The sequence below is a fragment of the Sceloporus occidentalis genome, unplaced genomic scaffold (genome assembly GCF_023333645.1).
Source record: "Sceloporus occidentalis isolate IW3139 unplaced genomic scaffold, rSceOcc1.0.p SCAF_22, whole genome shotgun sequence".
Lineage (NCBI taxonomy): Eukaryota > Metazoa > Chordata > Lepidosauria > Squamata > Phrynosomatidae > Sceloporus > Sceloporus occidentalis.
The window spans coordinates 15645494-15665008 of NW_028317002.1; the positions used below are offsets into that span (position 1 = coordinate 15645494).

At 46.3% G+C, this 19515-nt stretch overlaps 4 non-coding genes across 4 annotated transcripts; all 4 read left to right on the plus strand.

Annotated features, from left to right (window-relative positions):
* The first annotated feature begins 3060 nt into the window (after window positions 1-3060).
* On the plus strand, window positions 3061-3132 carry TRNAD-GUC (transfer RNA aspartic acid (anticodon GUC)). The gene has a single exon. It is a non-coding gene; the product is annotated as a tRNA-Asp (tRNA).
* Window positions 3133-5659: 2527 nt separating this feature from the next.
* On the plus strand, window positions 5660-5731 carry TRNAD-GUC (transfer RNA aspartic acid (anticodon GUC)). The gene has a single exon. It is a non-coding gene; the product is annotated as a tRNA-Asp (tRNA).
* A 3078-nt stretch (window positions 5732-8809) lies between these two features.
* On the plus strand, window positions 8810-8881 carry TRNAD-GUC (transfer RNA aspartic acid (anticodon GUC)). Its single transcript has one exon. It is a non-coding gene; the product is annotated as a tRNA-Asp (tRNA).
* Window positions 8882-9853: 972 nt separating this feature from the next.
* On the plus strand, window positions 9854-9925 carry TRNAD-GUC (transfer RNA aspartic acid (anticodon GUC)). Its single transcript has one exon. It is a non-coding gene; the product is annotated as a tRNA-Asp (tRNA).
* The last annotated feature ends 9590 nt before the right edge of the window (window positions 9926-19515 follow it).

Sequence of the window (19515 nt, forward strand, 5' to 3'; positions counted from 1 at the left end):
GCGCGTGGGTTTGGATCCGCGTCAATTTGGTACGCACTCTTTTCGTATTGGGGCTGCTACGGTAGCAGCCCAGATGGGGTTCGGTGATGATTTGGTCAAGAAGTTGGGGCGTTGGGAGTCGGTTCGTTTTAGGTCGTATGTTCGGCCTGAAGGTCTGTTGTGAGCTCTGCTCTGCTGGAGGGTTTTGTTTACTGTTGTTTTGTTTTTCAGGTTTGGTGGCCTGGATCATGGGCCATTCCTACGTCTATTGGGCTGGTCAGAGAGCTGCAGTTCGTGGGACGTGTGCGCAACTGGGCTTTCAGGAGGATCGGCTGTTGCTGCGATGGATCGGCCTTCGCGGTGCGGGATGGAATGATGTGTGTGCGGAACTTTGGCGACTCTTGAGGGATGAAGGGGTTCCGGACATTGTTTTGTTCCATGCGGGAGGGAACGATTTAGGTGTGGTTCCCCAGAAGGAATTAGTTTGGCGAATGAAACGGGATGTGGAGAGATTGAGGGCTTTAGTTCCTCGTGTTTTGGTTGTATGGTCGGAGATTGTTCCGAGGTTACACTGGAGGCATGCACGTGATGCGGATGCCCTTGCGCGGTGCAAGGGTAAGGTGAATAAGCTCATGGCGAGCTTTATTAGGCGTTGTGGTGGCCTGGTGATACGGCATTGGGAGTTGGAGTCCCTGTTGCCTGGCTATTTTAGGGAGGACGGTGTCCACTTATCTGATGTGGGCCTGGATTTTTTGAATTTGGGTTTTCAGGACGCGTTAACCCAAGCTTTGTTTTTTCGGTGTGGCGGGGCTCAGACGGCTTGAGGGGTTCAAGGTCTGGCCTGTGGCGGGGTTAGTTGGGGATTATTGCCTAATACGGTGTTTTGTTATGTTTTTGGTTAATAATTTGACTTGGTTCAAGTTATTGGTGTAGGTTTCGAGCTGGTCTGTGGCTCAGAACCTGGGGTGGTGTAGGGGTGTCGCGGTATGCCCCTGCATTGGTGTGTGGTTAAATTGGTTGTGTTGGGGTGTCTCGGTATGCCCCTGCAGTGGTAATTTGGTTAAATCGGTGGTGTAGGGGTGTCTCGGTATGCCCCTACATAGTTATAATTTGGTTAAACGGTCTGGTAGGGGTGTCTCGGTACATCCCTATTGTGGTCAATATGTTAATATGTTAATGTGGAGGCACCTGGTATGTGTTGGTGCCATTATATGGTTAATTTATTGGTTATGTGAGGTCATTGTCAGTGTTAATAAGATTTGAGCTGTTAATAATGTTAACCGGGGTGGCTGGGTTGACAATGACCTCTAAATATTGTATATATGTTAATAAAGCTGTGGACAAAATATTTTGCACCCAAGTAAAGTGTCAGAGTCATTATTTGGGTATGGGGGTATGAGCTTCCTGGGGCACAAACTCAACTATGCGCTTGTCATGAGCTGTTGCAACATGCAAACCTTGTCCCGTACGCACGTTGCATCTGGCTAAGGAAAGCTACTGCAACAGGATTTAGGGCTTTTTGGAGCACGTGCTTGCACTTAGTCCTCCTTAGTATAGAATAAACTTCGTACTCTGCGCTGTCCACCTCTGAATCTGTTGCGGATGGATAGTAATAAATACGTCTTGCAAGCCTGATTGCCTATGGCGGGAGATATGGTAAGGTCTCTCTGACTAGCACTCGTCCTCTTTTTCACAAGCTGGGGCAAGCCCGGGGGTAGAGACCCTTTACCTTTTTAACGATACAGCTTGTCCATTAGTAGCTTTTTTGATGATGACAATACAAATTTTTGGGCAATTGTACGGGAAATAATAATGGCAAGGTCGCGAGTTCCATCCCGGTACAAGCCAGTCACTTCTATTCTCTCCTTTCAGTACAGTCTTAAAAGGTGCGAAGTTGGTACAAAACGTAGTGGCGAGGTAAGTCCTTTAGTTGATTCCCTTTTGATGACAATCCAAATTGTCAAGCAATTGTACTGGAAATAATAATGGCAAGGTCGCGAGTTCCATCCCGGTACAAGCCAGTCGCTTCTATTCTCTCCTTTCAGTACAGTCTTAAAAGGTGCGTGAGCTTTTGCAGTGTACAAACCTTGCACCACACACTCTTTAAATCTAACGAAAGTCACTGATACAGCTTTTAGGGCTTTCAGGAGCAATTGCTCCCACAGCTAGTCCTTGTTAGTATAGTGGTGAGTATCCCCGCCTGTCACGCGGGAGTCCGGGGTTTGATTCCCCGACGGGTAGGCTTTCTTTTTAGCGCTTTTGATTGCTCTGCTGGAGTTCCACCTTTGCAAATGAAACCCCAATACCTATTGTAAGAGTAAAATAATTACTCTGCGCTTTCCAGCGGAAGGCAGTTGGTACAAAACGTAGTGGCGAGGTAAGTCCTTTAGTTGATTCCCTTTTGATGACAATCCAAATTTTCAAGCAATTGTACTGGAAATAATAATGCCAAGGTCGCAGGTTCAATCCCCGTATGGTCCTGTTGCTTCTTTTCTCTCTTTTCAGCACAGTCTTAACATGAGCTGTTGCAACTTGCAAACCTTGTCCCGTACACACGTTGCATCTGGCTAAGGAAAGCTACTGCAACAGGATTTAGGGCTTTTTGGAGCACGTGCTTGTACTTAGTCCTCCTTAGTATAGAGTAAACTTCTTACTCTGCGCTGTCCACCTCTGAATCTGTTGCGGATGGATAGCATTAAATATGTCTCGCAAGCCTGATTGCCTATGCCGGGAGATATGGTAAGATCTCTAACTAGCACTCGTCCTCTTTTTCACAAGCTGGGGCAAGCCCGGGGGTAGAGACCCTTTACCTTTTTAACGATACAGCTTGTCCATTAGTAGCTTTTTTGATGATGACATTACAAATTTTTGGGCAATTGTACGGGAAATAATAATGGCAAGGTCGCGAGTTCCATCCCGGTACAAGCCAGTCACTTCTATTCTCTCCTTTCAGTACAGTCTCAAAAGGTGCGTGAGCTTTTGCAGTGTACAAACCTTGCACCAGACACTCTTTAAATCTGTCTAACGAAAGTCACTGATACAGGTTTTAGGGCTTTCGGGAGCAGCCGCATCCACAGCTGGTCCTCGTTAGTATAGTGGCGAGTATCCCCGCCTGTCACGCGGGAGACCGGGGTTCGATTCCCTGACGGGGAGGCCTTCCCTTAGTGCTTTTGATTGCTCTGCTGGATTTCCAACTTTGCAAATGAAACCCCAATACCGATTGTAAGAGTAAAATCCTTACTCTGCGCTTTCCAGCGCAAGGAAGTTGGTACAAAACGTAGTGGCGAGGTAAGTCCTTTAGTTGATTCCCTTTTGATGACAATCCAAATTTCCAAGCAATTGTACTGGAAATAATAATGCCAAGGTCGCAGGTTCAATCCCCGTATGGTCCTGTTGCTTCTTTTCTCTCTTTTCAGCACAGTCTTAACATGAGCTGTTGCAACGTGCAAACCTTGTCCCGTACGCACGTTGCATCTGGCTAAGGAAAGCTACTGATACAGGATTTAGGGCTGTTTGGAGCACGTGCTTGCAGTTAGTCTGCGCTTTCCAGTGGAAGGAAGTTGGTACAAAACGTAGTGGCGAGGTAAGTCCTTTAGTTGATTCCCTTTTGATGACAATCCAAATTGTCAAGCAATTGTACTGGAAATAATAATGGCAAGGTCGCGAGTTCCATCCCGGTACAAGCCAGTCGCTTCTATTCTCTCCTTTCAGTAGTCTTAAAAGGTGCGTGAGCTTTTGCAGTGTACAAACCTTGCACCAGACACTCTTTAAATCTGTCTAACGAAAGTCACTGATACAGGTTTTAGGGCTTTCGGGAGCAGCCACACCCACAGCTAGTCCTCGTTAGTATAGTGGTGAGTATCCCCGCCTGTCACGCGGGAGACCGGGGTTCGATTCCCTGACAGGGAGGCCTTCCATTAGTGCTTTTGATTGCTCTGCTGGATTTCCAGCTTTGCAAATGAAACCCCAATACCGATTGTAAGAGTAAAATCCTTACTCTGCGCTTTCCAGCAGAAGGAAGTTGGTACAAAACGTAGTGGCGAGGTAAGTCCTTTAGTTGATTCCCTTTTGATGACAATCCAAATTTCCAAGCAATTGTACTGGAAATAATAATGCCAAGGTCGCAGGTTCAATCCCCGTATGGTCCTGTTGCTTCTTTTCTCTCTTTTCAGCACAGTCTTAACATGAGCTGTTGCAAGGTGCAAACCTTGTCCCGTACGCACGTTGCATCTGGCTAAGGAAAGCTACTGCAACAGGATTTAGGGCTTTTTGGAGCACGTGCTTGCAGTTAGTCTGCGCTTTCCAGCGGAAGGAAGTTGGTACAAAACGTAGTGGCAAGGTAAGTCCTTTAGTTGATTCCCTTTTGATGACAATCCAAATTTCCAAGCAATTGTACTGGAAATAATAATGCCAAGGTCTCAGGTTCAATCCCCGTATGGTCCTGTTGGTTCTTTTCTCTCTTTTCAGCACAGTCTTAACATGAGCTGTTGCAACGTGCAAACCTTGTCCCGTACGCACGTTGCATCTGACTAAGGAAAGCTACTGCAACAGGATTTAGGGCTTTTTGGAGCACGTGCTTGCACTTAGTCCTCCTTAGTATAGAGTAAACTTCTTACTCTGCGCGGTCCACCTCTGAATCTGTTGCGGATGGATAGTAATAAATACGTCTCGCAAGCCTGATTGCCTATGGCGGGAGATATGGTAAGGTCTCTCTGACTAGCACTCGTCCTCTTTTTCACAAGCTGGGCCAAGCCCGGGGGTAGAGACTCTTTACCTTTTTAACGATACAGCTTGTCCATTAGTAGCTTTTTTGATGATGACAATACAAATTTTTAGGCAATTGTACGGGAAATAATAATGGCAAGGTCGCGAGTTCCATCCCGGTACAAGCCAGTCACTTCTATTCTCTCCTTTCAGTACAGTCTTAAAAGGTGCGAAGTTGGTACAAAACGTAGTGGCGAGGTAAGTCCTTTAGTTGATTCCCTTTTGATGACAATCCAAATTTTCAAGCAATTGTACTGGAAATAATAATGACAAGGTCGCGAGTTCCATCCCGGTACAAGCCAGTCGCTTCTATTCTCTCCTTTCAGTCCAGTCTTAAAAGGTATGTGAGCTTTTGCAGTGTACAAACCTTGCACCACACACTCTTTATATCTGTCTAACGAAATTCACTGATACAGGTTTTAGGGCTTTCGGGAGCGGCCACACACGCAGCTAGACCTCGTTAGTATAGTGGTGAGTATCCATGCCTGTCACACGGGAGACCGGGGCTAGATTCCCCAACGGAGAGACCTTCTTTTAGAGCTTTTGATTGCTCTGCTGGATTTCCACCTTTGCAAATGAAACCCCAATACCGATTGTAAGAGTAAAATCCTTACTCTGCGCTTTCCAGCGGAAGAAAGTTGGTACAAAACGTAGTGGCGAGGTAAGTCCTTTAGTTGATGCGCTTTTGATGACAATCCAAATTTTCAAGCAATTGTACTGGAAATAATAATGGCAAGGTCGCGAGTTCCATCCCGGTACAAACCAGTCGCTTCTATTCTCTCCTTTCAGTACAGTCTTAAAAGGTGCGTGACTTTTTCCGTGTACAAACCTTGCACCAGACACTCTTTAAATCTGTCTAACGATAGTCACTGATACAGGTTTTAGGGCTTTCGGGAGCAGCCGCACCCACAGCTAGTCCTCGTTAGTATAGTGGTGAGTATCCCTGCCTGTCACGCAGGAGACCGGGGTTCGATTCCCCGACGGGGAGGCCTTCCCTTAGTGCTTTTGATTGCTCTGCTGGATTTCCACCTTTGCAAATGAAACCCCAATACCGATTGTAAGAGTAAAATCCTTACTCTGCGCTTTCCAGCGGAAGGAAGTTGGTACAAAACGTAGTGGCGAGATAAGTCCTTTAGTTGATTCCCTTTTGATGACAATCCAAATTTTCAAGCAATTGTACTGGAAATAATAATGCCAAGGTCGCAGGTTCAATCCCCGTATGGTCCTGTTGCTTCTTTTCTCTCTTTTCAGCACAGTCTTAACATGAGCTGTTGCAACTTGCAAACCTTGTCCCGTACGCACGTTGCATCTGGCTAAGGAAAGCTACTGATACAGGATTTAGGGCTGTTTGGAGCACGTGCTTGCAGTTAGTCTGCCCTTTCCAGCGGAAGGAAGTTGGTACAAAACGTAGTGGCAAGGTAAGTCCTTTAGTTGATTCCCTTTTGATGACAATCCAAATTTTCAAGCAATTGTACTAGAAATAATAATGCCAAGGTCGCAGGTTCAATCCCCGTATGGTCCTGTTGCTTCTTTTCTCTCTTTTTTCAGCACAGTCTTAACATGAGCTGTTGCAACGTGCAAACCTTGTCCCGTACGCACGTTGCATCTGGCTAAGGAAAGCTACTGAAACAGGATTTAGGGCTTTTTGGAGCACGTGCTTGCACTTAGCCCTCCTTAGTATAGAGTAAACTTCTTACTCTGCGCTGTCCACCTCTGAATCTGTTGCGGATGGATAGTAATAAATACGTCTCGCAAGCCTGATTGCCTATGGCGGGAGATATGGTAAGGTCTCTCTGACTAGCACTCGTCCTCTTTTTCACAAGCTGGGGCAAGCCCGGGGGTAGAGACTCTTTACCTTTTTAACGATACAGCTTGTCCATTAGTAGCTTTTTTGATGATGACAATACAAATTTTTAGGCAATTGTACGGGAAATAATAATGGCAAGGTCGCGAGTTCCATCCCGGTACAAGCCAGTCACTTCTATTCTCTCCTTTCAGTACAGTCTTAAAAGGTGCGAAGTTGGTACAAAACGTAGTGGCGAGGTAAGTCCTTTAGTTGATTCCCTTTTGATGACAATCCAAATTTTCAAGCAGTCTTAAAAGGTGCGTGAGCTTTTGCAGTGTACAAATCTTGCACCACACACTCTTTAAATCTGTCTAACGAAAATCACTGATACAGGTTTTATGGCTTTCGGTAAAATCCTTACTCTGCGCTTTCCAGTGGAAGGAATTGGTACAAAACGTAGTGGCTAGGTAAGTCCTTTAGTTGATTCCCTTTTGGTGACAATCCAAATTTTCAAGCAATTGTACTGGAAATAATAATGCCAAGGTCGCAGCTTCAATCCCCGTATGGTCCTGTTGCTTCTTTTCTCTCTTTTCAGCACAGTCTTAACATGAGCTGTTGCAATGTGCAAACCTTGTCCCGTACGCATATTGCATCTGGCTAAGGAAAGCTACTGATACAGGATTTAGGGCTTTTTGGAGCACGTGCTTGCAGTTCCAGCGGAAGGAAGTTGGTACAAAACGTAGTGGCGAGGTAAGTCCTTTAGTTGATTCCCTTTTGATGACAATCTAAATTTTCAAGCAATTGTAATGGAAATAATAATGCCAAGGTCGCAGGTTCAATCCCCGTATGGTCCTGTTGCTTCTTTTCTGATACAGGATTTAGGGCTTTTTGGAGCACGTGCTTGCAGTTAGTCCTCCTTAGTATAGAGTAAACTTCTTACTCTGCGCTGTCCACCTCTGAATCTGTTGCGCATGGATAGTATTAAATACGTCTCGCAAGCCTGATTGCCTATGGCGGGAGATATGGTAAGGAGTCTCTGACTAGCACTCGTCCTCTTTTTCACAAGCTGGGGCAAGCCCGGGGGTAGAGACCCTTTACCTTTTTAACGATACAGCTTGTCCATTAGTAGCTTTTTTGATGATGACAATACAAATTTTTGGGCACTTGTACGGGAAATAATAATGGCAAGGTCGCGAGTTCCATCCCGGTACAAGCCAGTCACTTCTATTCTCTCCTTTCAGTATAGTCTTAAAAGGTGCGAAGTTGGTACAAAATGTAGTGGCGAGGTAAGTCCTTTAGTTGATTCCCTTTTGATGACAATCCAAATTTTCAACTAATTGTACTGGAAATAATAATGCCAAGGTCGCAGGTTCAATCCCCGTATGGTCCTGTTGCTTCTTTTCTCTCTTTTCAGCACAGTCTTAACATGAGCTGTTGCAACTTGCATACCTTGTCCCATAAGCACGTTGCATCTGGCTAAGGAAAGCTACTGATACAGGATTTAGGGCTTTTTGGAGCACATGCTTGCAGTTAGTCCTCCTTAGTATAGAGTAAACTCTTTACTCTGCGCTGTCCACCTCTGAATCTGTTGCGGATGGATAGCATTAAATACGTCTCGCAAGCCTGATTGCCTATGCCGGGAGATATGGTAAGATCTCTAACTAGCACTCGTCCTCTTTTTCACAAGCTGGGGCAAGCCCGGGGGTAGAGACCCTTTACCTTTTTAACGATACAGCTTGTCCATTAGTAGCTTTTTTGATGATAACAATACAAATTTTTGGGCAATTGTACGGGAAATAATAATGGCAAGGTCGCGAGTTCCATCCCGGTACAAGCCAGTCACTTCTATTCTCTCCTTTCAGTACAGTCTTAAAAGGTGCGTGAGCTTTTGCAGTGTACAAACCTTGCACCACACACTCTTTAAATCTAACGAAAGTCACTGATACAGCTTTTAGGGCTTTCAGGAGCAATTGCACCCACGGTTAGTATAGTGGTGAGTATCCCCGCCTGTCACGCGAGAGACCGGGGTTCGATTCCTTCCTTTCTTGATGATGACAATACAAATTTTTGGGCAATTGTACGGGAAATAATAATGGCAAGGTCGCGAGTTCCATCCAGGTACAAGCCAGTCACTTCTATTGTCTCCTTTCATTACAGTCTTAAAAGGTGCGTGAGCTTTTGCAGTGTACAAACCTTGCACCAGACACTCTTTAAATCTGTCTAACGAAAGTCACTGATACAGGTTTTAGGGCTTTCGGGAGCAGCCGCACCCACAGCTAGTCCTCGTTAGTATAGTGGTGAGTATCCCCGCCTGTCACGCGGGAGACCGGGGTTCGATTCCCTGACGGGGAGGCCTTCCATTAGTGCTTTTGATTGCTCTGCTGGATTTCCAGCTTTGCAAATGAAACCCCAATACCGATTGTAAGAGTAAAATCCTTACTCTGCGCTTTCCAGCAGAAGGAAGTTGGTACAAAACGTCGTGGCGAGGTAAGTCATTTAGTTGATTCCCTTTTGATGACAATCCAAATTTTCAAGCAATTGTACTGGAAATAATAATGCCAAGGTCGCAGGTTCAATCCCCGTATGGTCCTGTTGCTTCTTTTCTCTCTTTTCAGCACAGTCTTAACATGAGCTGTTGCAACTTGCAAACCTTGTCCCATACGCACATTGCATCTGGCTAAGGAAAGCTACTGATACAGGATTTAGGGCTGTTTGGAGCACGTGCTTGCAGTTAGTCTGCGCTTTCCAGCGGAAGGATGTTGGTACAAAACGTAGTGGCAAGGTAAGTCCTTTAGTTGATTCCCTTTTGATGACAATCCAAATTTCCAAGCAATTGTAATGGAAATAATAATGGCAAGGGCGCGAGTTCCATCCCGGTACAAGCCAGTCGCTTCTATTCTCTCCTTTCAGTACAGTCTTAAAAGGTGTGTGAGCTTTTGCAGTGTACAAACCTTGCACCACACACTCTTTAAATCTAACGAAAGTCACTGATACAGCTTTTAGGGCTTTCAGGAGCAATTGCACCCACAGTTAGTATAGTGGTGAGTATCCCTGCCTGTCACGCGAGAGACCGGGGTTCGATTCCTTTCTTGATGATGACAATACAAATTTTTGGGCAATTGTACGGGAAATAATAATGGCAAGGTCGCGAGTTCCATCCCGGTACAAGCCAGTCACTTCTATTCTCTCCTTTCAGTACAGTCTTAAAAGGTGCGTGAGCTTTTGCAGTGTACAAACCTTGCACCAGACACTCTTTAAATCTGTCTAACGAAAGTCACTGATACAGGTTTTAGGGCTTTCGGGAGCAGCCACACCCACAGCTAGTCCTCGTTAGTATAGTGGTGAGTATCCCCGCCTGTCACGCGGGAGACCGGGGTTCGATTCCCTGACGGGGAGGCTTTCCATTAGTGCTTTTGATTGCTCTGCTGGATTTCCAGCTTTGCAAATGAAACCCCAATACCGATTGTAAGAGTAAAATCCTTACTCTGCGCTTTCCAGCAGAAGGAAGTTGGTACAAAACGTCGTGGCGAGGTAAGTCATTTAGATGATTCCCTTTTGATGACAATCCAAATTTTCAAGCAATTGTACTGGAAATAATAATGGCAAGGTCGCAGGTTCAATCCCCGTATGGTCCTGTTGCTTCTTTTCTCTCTTTTCAGCACAGTCTTAACATGAGCTGTTGCAACTTGCAAACCTTGTCCCATACGCACGTTGCATCTGGCTAAGGAAAGCTACTGCAACAGGATTTAGGGCTTTTTGGAGCACGTGCTTGCACTTAGTCCTCCTTAGTATAGAGTAAACTTCTTACTCTGCGCTGTCCACCTCTGAATCTGTTGCGGATGGATAGTAATAAATACGTCTCGCAAGCCTGATTGCCTATGGCGGGAGATATGGTAAGGTCTCTCTGACTAGCACTTGTCCTCTTTTTCACAAGCTGGGTCTTGCAAGCCTGATTGCCTATGGCGGGAGATATGGTAAGGTCTCTCTGACTAGAACTCGTCCTCTTTTTCACAAGCTGGGGCAAGCCCGGGGGTAGAGACCCTTTACCTTTTTAACGATACAGCTTGTCCATTAGTAGCTTTTTTGATGATGACAATACAAATTTTTGGGCAATTGTACGGGAAATAATAATGGCAAGGTCGCGAGTTCCATCCCGGTACAAGCCAGTCACTTCTATTCTCTCCTTTCAATACAGTCTTAAAATGTGCGTGAGCTTTTGCAGTGTACAAACCTTGCACCAGACACTCTTTAAATCTAACGAAAGTCACTGATACAGCTTTTAGGGCTTTCGGGAGCAGCCACACCCACAGCTATTCCTCGTTAGTATAGTGGTGAGTATCCACGCCTGTCACGCGGGAGACCGGGGTTCGATTCCCTGACGGGGAGGCCTTCCAGTAGTGCTTTTGATTGCTCTGCTGGATTTCCACCTTTGCAAATGAAACCCATTGTAAGAGTAAAATCCTTACTCTGCGCTTTCCAGCGGAAGGAAGTTGGTACAAAACGTAGTGGCGAGGTAAGTCCTTTAGTTGATTCCCTTTTGATGACAATTACATGATTTTGCTATTTACATGACGAAAAGTCATGATTTTATTAAAGACACGGAGGCGAGTATTGCTTAACTCTTTCTTTACTGGATAAAATAGCCGCAAGAAAACATGAATAAAGGTACAAAGAGAAAAAATATATAGTATAACATGTGACTCCAACAACCAATCCCACAACAGACTGCTTCATAACGCCAAACTCCTCCTCCAAAACTTCCTCTTTCTTTGGCTGGCGAACGTGAAGAAACTTGGAACCAGCAGTCAGACACGAACGTCAAGGTCCCGAAATCCACATCTGGGAGAAACGTAGAACAAAGAAACATCCTGGAATCCACTTAGGCTGCAGAAGAAACAAGAAATAGTAGGCGATCCATGGGTTAATACCAGCGGACCAAACAGAAATATACGGCATAGGCAACAAATACAAAACTGACAATGAGGATACAGAACATCATACACAATCAAAGATGTAATGAAAAGAGAAATAATTAAACTGATCATATGAGTATGCACCCAACACTTACCCATACCAGAACCAATCATCGGGAGTGAACGAGGAAAAATCAGACGAAGGGAGGGAAGCAATACTCGCCTCCGTGTCTTTAATAAAATCATGACTTTTCGTCATGTAAATAGCAAAATCATGTAATTTTATGACAAGACACGGAGGCTCCTCTTGCAAGTTTAAAGCTGGGCAATAATCGAGGAGAACAGATGAGGATGACCCTCCGGATTCCGTAGAAGGAAGAGTGACGTTGGCAACAACCTGGGGTGGTCTATCGACATTTCCAACAGAGAAGGGAACCACGGTTGCGACCTCCATAGTGGCGCAATGATCACCAACTGAACCCCTTGACGTCTGACTTGAAGTAGGGTACGAGGGATCATGGAAAAGGGGGGAAACGCATAATGGAGGTTTCCCGTCCAATCCTGCGCGAACGCCTCTACTGCCACAGCTTCCGGGTCCGGACGCCAGCTGAAGAACCTCGGGAGCTGAGCGTTGAGTCTGGAGGCGAACAGGTCTGTACATAAAGGGCCCCAAAGAGAAGCGATAGAAAGGAACACCGTCGGATCCAATTTCCAGTCGCTGTAGTCCCGCAGGTATCGTGAGTACCAATCCGCTACCGTGTTGTGCAGACCCGGTAAGTATTCGGCCTGGATGGTAATGTTCCTGAGAAGACAGTGGTGCCAGAAATCCAACGCCAGAATCGCCAATGCCTTGGAACGGGTACCCCCCATGTGGTTGATGTATCGGACTGCCGAGACATTGTCCATCCGGAGTCTGATACAAACATTGGCGCAATCTTTCGAAAAACTGCGAACAGCAAACGATCCTGCCAGAAGTTCCAAACAATTGATATGGAGCCTGGTTTCCCCTGGAGACCAACTGCCTCCCGTAGTGAATCCCTCGCAATGAGCACCCCAACCATGAAGGCTGGCATCCGAGTCTATGGTGAACTCCGGTTGCGGACCCATAATGGCTCTGCCATTCCACGCTTCCAGGTTCTTGATCCACCATCGCAATTCGTCCCGTGTGTCCGAGTCCAAGGAAATGAGATCTGCGTAAGAAGCCCCTTCGCGGAGGTGAGCTATCTTCAGACGTTGAAGAGCTCGATAGTGCAACGGGGCAGGAAAGATCGCCTGGATCGATGATGTTAACAATCCCATGATCCTGGCAAGGTAACAAATAGAAATGAAAGGGCGGTTGAGAGCCCGGGTCAATTCCTTGCGAATAGTACGGATCTTGGCAGAGGGTAGACTGAGGGACCCTGATTCCGCGTCCACTAGGAAACCCAGAAATTCCATCCTGTGGGCAGGCGTCATACATGACTTCTCCTCGTTGATGAGGAAGCCCAAATCCACCAGAAGGGTAATTGTCAACTGAAGGTGCAACAACAACGTCTGCTGGTCCTGGGCCATGATCAGGAGATCGTCCAGGTAGATGATAAGCCTTACTCCTTGCATACGAAGCCAAGCCACCACAGGCCGTAGCAGTTTGGTGAAGCACCACGGAGCTGATGAAAGCCCAAAAGGAAGACATGTAAAACGCCATCTCCGTGCCTTCCAAAAGAACTGGAGCAGGTCCCGCGACGTTTCTGCCATGGGTACAGTGAGATACGTGTCTTGTAAGTCCAACTTCACCATCCAGTCGTTTGGTAAAAGTAAGTCTCGAAGGAGATGGATTCCTTCCATCTTGAAATGTCTGTAACGAACTAAAGCGTTTAGTGACCTGAGATTGATCACTGGACGAAAGCCGCCTCCCTTCTTTTGAACCAGAAATATGTTGCTTACATAACCTGGCGACTCTGCGTTGGCGAGTTCTATAGCACCTTTCTCCCATAAATTTGACAATTCTGTCTCTATCAAAATCTGGTCTTGAGGGGAGAACATAATAGGAGACGGAAGAACAGGCTGGTACGGAATATCTATCAACTCTATTTCGTAACCCCGAACACAATTGAGGACCCACACGTCTGCCGTGAGATTTTCCCAAGCAGGGAAAAAATGACGGAGACGACCTCCCACCAGAAGACGGGAAGAAGGGATGGTTATATGTGTACTCACCATAGGGACGTCGCTGTGCTCTTCCCGAACCTCGTGAGCGCCATGGTCTGGCTCTTGACGGGAAAAATGGTGAAACCTGTCTGTACTGTCGGAAGTTGTCCATCCTGGTAGGAGGGGGTTGAGAGAAAGAGCCTCTGGAAGTTCGTGATGAACTAAAGGTGTTACGGCCGGCCAGACGGCCCCTGAATCTGCCGGCCCTGGTGGAAACCCGATTGTCGAAGACACGTCTCATAGAGGATTGGGCCTTATCTAACGCAGTGAAAGCCCCTACAAACCTCCCAAGTTCTTTTATGAAAGAATCTCCAAACAATAGCCCCTGAGCATCCTTGCCCGATTCAGTAAGGGCAAGGTTAACCAACTTAGGCTCCACTTTTAAGAGAATGGCTTTACGCCTCTCAATACAAAATGAGGTGTTAACGTTGCCCGCAATACATATAGCCCTCTGGATCCAGCCTAAGAGGGTATCCGGGTCAACGGCCTCACCCTTGTCTTTGGCAGTAGCCGCCAATTCAAACAATTTGGCCAAAGGACCAAAAATATCTAGGTGCTTGTCTTGACAAGACTTGAGGGCAGCCTCTAAGCCCTTTCTGGGGTTCCACCCTGACTTAGATAAGTATTGAACCATTTTAGGGTCCACCACAGGAGTCTCACAGACCTTGTTAGGTACAATAGGTCGTGGACATTCAGCCCGGAGCTTTTGTCTAGCAGTTTTACTAAGTGGTCGCCTGACCCATTTCTCGAGGTATTGGGCGATATGATCCGCCGGAACCCATTCAGCTGATCTAGGGTGATGGAGATCCTCGGGATCGAAAAGGGAATCACACTGGGGATCCAGAATACCCTCCGTGGTCGGGGAAACGTGAGAGACCTTTTGGTCCTCGAGAGTGGGGGATGCTAGCCCCGAGGAACGTAAAGGTTCCTCATCCAAAACCTCATCCTCGGCCGAGGACACATCCGACACAGACCAGACCTCCTCTGCGGAGTCAAGCTCCGAATCCGAAACGTCGATGAGTGCCTTTGCGCACTTCCACCGCCGCGCCCGTTCTGCCTGGCGCGGAAAGGCTCGTTTGCGTGCTGAAATCACGCCATCTTGGGCGGCATGTACATCGCCAGTCATATAATTTCTGGAGGTCGGAGGATTAAGATGCTTACGTTTAGCAAGCGCCTTCCTAGGTGCTGATAACATGGGAGGGGCTGAGGAATGATGGTCAGGTGGTAAACTAGAAGTATGTTGAGGTACATTTTGATGAGAGGATTTTAGGGCCTGAGAAATTGAGTGAGACAATGTGGAGGTCATGGAGCCCATGGCTGCCAAAATGGCCTCTGAGACAGACTTTTGAAAGTCCATGTGGAGGCCTGCCCCTGAAGAGGATTCACCTCCTTCCATACTCATAGGTGAAACATTAGCAGTAACTTCCCCAGTAGGGGTTAAATTTTTGGTTGCCTGAGCAGGCATATCACTAGAAGTTTTATGCATGACTCAACAGGTGCTTAGAAGATAAGAACCTATGTGAAGAAAAAACTAACCTACTAAAATAAACTTACCCCTGCCTGGAAAAAACTGTGAAAAAAGTAATAAAACGCGGTACTGCAAGACAAAGACAGGTTCACCAGGGTGTAAGAGATGCTGATAGGTAGAAACGCCTGAAAACGATCAGAAAACGCTAACACGGCCGTCACAGCAGGCTTCGTGAGGAAGAAAAACGAAGCCACAATATGAAGAAACGGCGGACTCGCACATGCGCAGAAGAACGCGTAACACGTCCATTGCCGGAATGGCAGAGAAAAAAAACCCCGCGAACAGCCGAAAAACGGAACGGAGCCGTCGGGTTCGCGTCTAAGAGGGACACAACTCAAACAAACTAAAGTCCAAGGCAGAACCAAACTCAAAAGCACAACGAACTGACAATAAGGAGAGAGTAACACTGGAGGTAGGAAACACTACATACGAAAGAGGGGTCAGCCGAAGGAGAAATAAGCAATAGAGCAAAATAAGAAAATACACATATCGAAGAATTATATAAAAAAAAATCAAATATATATGGTAAAATATGAGAGAATGCACTGGCAATACTTATCTTTCCAGTGAGCAGCAAAGAAAGAGGAAGTTTTGGAGGAGGAGTTTGGCGTTATGAAGCAGTCTGTTGTGGGATTGATTGTTGGAGTCACATGTTATACTATATATTTTTTCTCTTTGTACCTTTATTCATTTTTTCTTGCTGCTATTTTATCCAGTAAAGAAAGAGTTAAGCAATAGGAGCCTCCGTGTCTTGTCATAAAATCCAAATTTTCAAGCAATTGTACTGGAAATAATAATGCCAAGGTCGCAGGTTCAATCCCCATATGGTCCTGTTGCTTCTTTTCTCTCTTTTCAGCACAGTCTTAACATGAGCTGTTGCAACGTGCAAACCTTGTCCCGTACGCACGTCGTATCTGGCTAAGGAAAGCTACTGATACAGGATTTAGCGCTTTTTGGAGCACGTGCTTGTAGTTAGTAAACTTCTTACTCTGTGCTGTCTACCTCTGAATCTGTTGCGGATGGATAGTATTAAATACGTCTCGCAAGCCTAATTGCCTATGCCGGGAGATATGGTAAGGTATCTCTAACTAGCACTCGTCCTCTTTTTCACAAGCTGGGGCAAGCCCGGGGGTAGAGACTCTTTACCTTTTTAACGATACAGCTTGTCCATTAGTAGCTTTTTTGATGATGACAATACAAATTTTTGGCGCAATTGTACGGGAAATAATAATGGCAAGGTCGCGAGTTCCATCCCGGTACAAGCCAGTCACTTCTATTCTCTCCTTTCAGTACAGTCTTAAAAGGTGCGAAGTTGGTACAAAACGTAGTGGCGAGGTAAGTCCTTTAGTTGATTCCCTTTTGATGACAATCCAAATTTTCAAGCAGTCTTAAAAGGTGCGTGAGCTTTTGCAGTGTACAAATCTTGCACCACACACTCTTTAAATCTGTCTACCGAAAATCACTGATACAGGTTTTATGGCTTTCGGGAGCGGCCACACCCACTGCTAGTCCTCGTTAGTATAGTGGTGAGTATCCCTGCCGGTCACGTGGGAGTTCGATTCCCTGACGGGGAGGCCTTCTGTGCTGTCTTCTGTACTGTTCTCATATTTATTTAACTGTCCACCATATTATCGGTTCTTCCATCACCATATTGTTTCTATGTATGGTCGTTTTGCTGCCATCTGCTGGCCAGAATTTGTATGCTGCACGCCTCTGTTCTTGTTAATAAAGCTTTCCTTTGCTGGGTGTGTTTTCAGGAGCCTGGGTCCATGTCACTTCCTGCAACCCTTGTGTGAGGGATCTGCTTTCTGTGTGACTGGACATTCATCACTCGGGCTCGTAAGGCATCAGTTTTTTGACCAGCAGTTAGCCTCAGGAAAGATATCAGCAGACAACACCAAGGTCATTTCAGTATTATACCAATGTTTGTATTTTGGGTCAAATAAACCCACATTGATTCAAATCACTGTGTCTACGTGTATCCGTCTAACCTGAGCTTTTGCCGGTCCTGTCTGCTCCACTGCTTGGACACGAAGGTAGGAAAGTCACACAGCCACTACCAGTTACACCTTCATTCGCCTTCATGTGGAGACAGAACAGTCAAAAAACTGCCTTAGTGACCAGTACCACACTCAGGAATCTCCCTAGCAACAGGCCCACGTGCAGCAAATCTGCCCAGCCACTGAACATGTCTGGACAAGCCTAGGGGAATCAACGTGCATCCGCAGTATCTACTCCCTCGCCTGGAAGTCCTCCACAACTCCAAAAACCCAGCAATTCACTCAAAACACCTTAGGAAGCTTATCAAGTGCCCTATAGGAACCGTGCAGCAATTTTCAGCCCCCAATTCAAAAGTTTATTTTCTTAAAGAGATAGCGCACCTTAAATCAAAATGGCCGAAAAGGACCTTGCTCAGTTCCCCAGTGATAAAACAAAGCAAATGCAACCTGATAATGATAATTATGAAGAGCAGGAAGCAGAACCCACGCTTCCAGCAGACCAAGACGCACGACCAAGACGCTCTCTTAAACCGACGATAAAGGTCATTGAAAACTATCACACCATGAAAGATGAGCTATGTGATAACCTGGAAGAGCAATGGGAACGGGTTTCCTCCCTCATGTCAGGACTTAAATCCTCCTCAGGTGGTGCTGCCAGCTTACAAGTCGCCGTTGGATGGCTGAACACAGCTTATGAAAGATACAAGGGACTATCCACAAGGTATATAACCTTTCTAAGAGACTCTAATATCGATGAAGCCTCATCAGAACTGAGCAAGGCAGAATCATTAGACAGAGAAAGAGACGCCATGGTGCAGGATGTTAAAGATAAAGCGGAACTCCATATCTCTCATATGCAGGAAACTAGATCACACAGATCAAATTCATCTAAACATTCCTCCCGGTCATACAGATCATCGCGCTCTAGAAGCTCAGCCATGAGTGACAGAATAATAGAGGCCCGCATAAATGCAGAACAATCCAAGGCGAGACGTACCTTCATTGAGAAAACAGCTCTTGCAAAGGCAGAAGCAGAAGCTCGGATAAAGATTTTTGAATCAGAGATGGATGAGGAAATTGCGTTAGCCAAAGTAAGAATACTTGAGCAAGCATTGAGCCAAGGTCTTGATCCAGTCTGCTCGCTACCACTGGAAATGGACGATCCAGTCGATCGCACCAGTGACTATGTGCTGAAACAGTTACCCGTGCCACCCCTTATTTCCAGTACTGTACAAGTCGACAACACTGAAACCTCCGAACCAGCTTTACCTACGGTGCTAGTGCCACCCACAGCACCCGAGCAAGCTAATAACTGTCACCCGGATGTGCCCACTCAAGGACAGTTATTACAGCAAGATCAGGTGCTTTCTGGCCTACCTCCACAGCTCAAGCAGCAGTCATCAGAATCTACAGAGGCTAAACCACGGCTCAACCCTGCAGCAACATCATTCTACCCGGTAGCGTCTCACCCTTTCACGCCAAGCAACCCATACGCCCCAGGGGCATCACAAGTTGTCATGGCAACAAGCAGTGAGAAATCAGATATGTCTGAGTTCGCCAGGTTTATGGTGAGCAGAGAGCTAATCAACACCAGTCTTTCAAAGTTCGATGACCGTGCAGAGAGCTATAGAGCCTGGAAAGCAACCTTCAAAGCCGCCATTGCCAACCTCAACCTAACCGTAGAGCAAGAACTTGACCTCATGATCAAATGGTTGGGCCCAGGCTCTACAAATCGTATCAAGAGCCTCAGAACTGTCTATGTGGGACAAGCAGAAGCAGGTCTCGCTGCCGCCTGGCAGAGACTTGAACGGACCTTTGGTAGTGCAGAAGCGATAGAGAAGGCCCTATTCCAGAGACTGCAAAACATCCCAAAGATCAATCTCAAGGAAGTCCATAAGCTTCAGGACTTAAGTGATCTGCTCATGGAACTGGAGCTAGCCAAAAGAGACCCTCGTTTGACTGGGCTGTGCTACCTGGATACAGCGCATGGAGTGAACCCAATTGTTGTGAAGCTACCATACGGTCTGCAAGAGAAGTGGGCAGCGTCGGTCTCAAGGTACAAAAGAGCACATGACGTCACCTTTCCCCCATTTATTCATTTCTGTAGGTTCATCGATGAACAGTCCCAGATGAGGAATGACCCCAGCCTTGACTTCCTGGGGTCCAACACTATAGCCTCAGCGACGTCATCATCAGGGTTTGAAAGTGTCATGCATAAACACAGAGACTTTAAGAGCAGCGTGAGCGTTAGAAAGACTAACCTACCATCACCTGCAGTACCCACGGGAAAACAGTACACTACCTCATTAGGAAACAAGTCCTTCAATCGTGAATGTCCCATTCATAAAAAACCACACT